Here is a 1,504-nt window from a genome sequence, read left to right as displayed (position 1 = left end):
CCGATCATGTTTTTCAATAGAAAATCCCTAAAAAAAATACTGGGGGCATTTTTGAAGTATAGTATTTAAGCAACAGCATCAGATCCTCCACTGAGCTTTGCCTGCACGTGAACAGCAGTGCAGAAGAAAATATAAAAGAGGCTAACTTCATCTGTTTGGTACTCCAGGGCAAGCAATGAGGACTCAACATATTTTTTTCTTTCACAAATTTAGACATGGGCAAGCACAGTTTACTTGCCTTTACCTTTGACTACATGTCCAGGTAACTTTAAGTACATGAAATTCTCACAGAAATGGTGGCAAACAGCCCAATACTTTGCTGCCTGGTGCTAAGGTGAATTAGAGCTGTAGCAGTCAGGCAAAGATCTACACAGATGACTTATGAGCATGACTCTGTATCTTACCAAGCTCAGTAAACATGCAAGCATGGATGTGAATAAATTAAGAAATCTGGGAAAAGGCTGAGAGAATTTTTAATTTTGAAAACTTTTTTCTTCGCAAAAATACAGATCTAAGCTGACAGAAACATCTCACTAATTTGTGTCAATTTTGCTAAGCATATTGGTAGAGAAAATGACTCTTTTAACATGAAAAACTGTAAATTTGATTCCTCTTATTCAACAATATTTATTTAAATTTCATATTGTTTTTATTTTTAAAGTATTTGCATATGCACAAAACCAAAACAGCTTTTTTCTTAGCTTCCCACTTTGCTGATACTGCTGTTTCAGGATGACTGGAAATTATTTATTTTTTTGGCTTAATCAGTGAACCAGAAAAAGAAGTTCTTTGCACAGCTCTAATCAAGGGGTTTTTTTAATAGGAGACCCTTAACAGCTCTGCTTCTGTTGAAAGGGAAATTCTGCTTGCTTTTTAAGTACTTACATTAGCAGCACCAAGAAGTATCAAGGTAGGACCGAGTCCTATAGTATATATAGACCTGAGAATAACAGACACCAAAAAGGGTCGAATACCAACAGGCTTGGAGATGAAAAACAGCATTGCTGTACAAAACGCCACTGCTATCCAAAGGAGGAGTGAAAACAACGGAGAGAGCGTGCCTGTACAGAGGAGAAAGGGAGATTTTTGAAAGGCATCTTTGGAGAGTCCATTTTTCACTGTGAAACAGATCCAAAAGATCAATTCCTTTGCCAATACAGCTAACAAAAAGCACGATTCATGCGTCACAACTGCTGACCGCAACTTGCCCTAATTGTAGCAAGAACTATTACTATCATAGTATTGTTGATTTTTGCATAGGTAATAATAAGAGCAGCTAATGCAATTTCCATTAAAATTCGAGGAGTGCTCAGAGATGAAACAGTTTACCCTTCTCCTGGAGCAAGACACTAATCAGTTCCTTTCTGCAGGGATCATTAGGGCTGCTCTGGTCTAATTCCGTGATCACTCAGCTACAGAAACAGCCGGTTCTCGGGGCGGTACAGCAAGTGGCACCATGCTGCAGAGTCATGTTCCAATCTCCAATAGCACCAAAGCACCTCGG

The 1,504-nt window shown here is 38.7% G+C and overlaps 1 protein-coding gene across 1 annotated transcript in view; it reads right to left on the bottom strand.

The window, feature by feature from the left end:
• The window catches only part of LOC104527755 (inositol 1,4,5-trisphosphate receptor type 2), a gene marked incomplete at its 5' end in the record, with an annotated part of 47,477 nt that overhangs the window by 36,913 nt on the left and 9,060 nt on the right, over positions 1-1,504 (bottom strand). The gene's annotated exons all lie outside the window — the stretch shown is intronic.

The sequence above is a fragment of the Antrostomus carolinensis genome, unplaced genomic scaffold, assembly GCF_000700745.2.
Source record: "Antrostomus carolinensis isolate BGI_N321 unplaced genomic scaffold, ASM70074v2 scaffold10480, whole genome shotgun sequence".
In the NCBI taxonomy this organism is placed as follows: Eukaryota; Metazoa; Chordata; class Aves; order Caprimulgiformes; family Caprimulgidae; genus Antrostomus; species Antrostomus carolinensis.
This window is presented reverse-complemented; position numbering and strand designations above follow the sequence as displayed.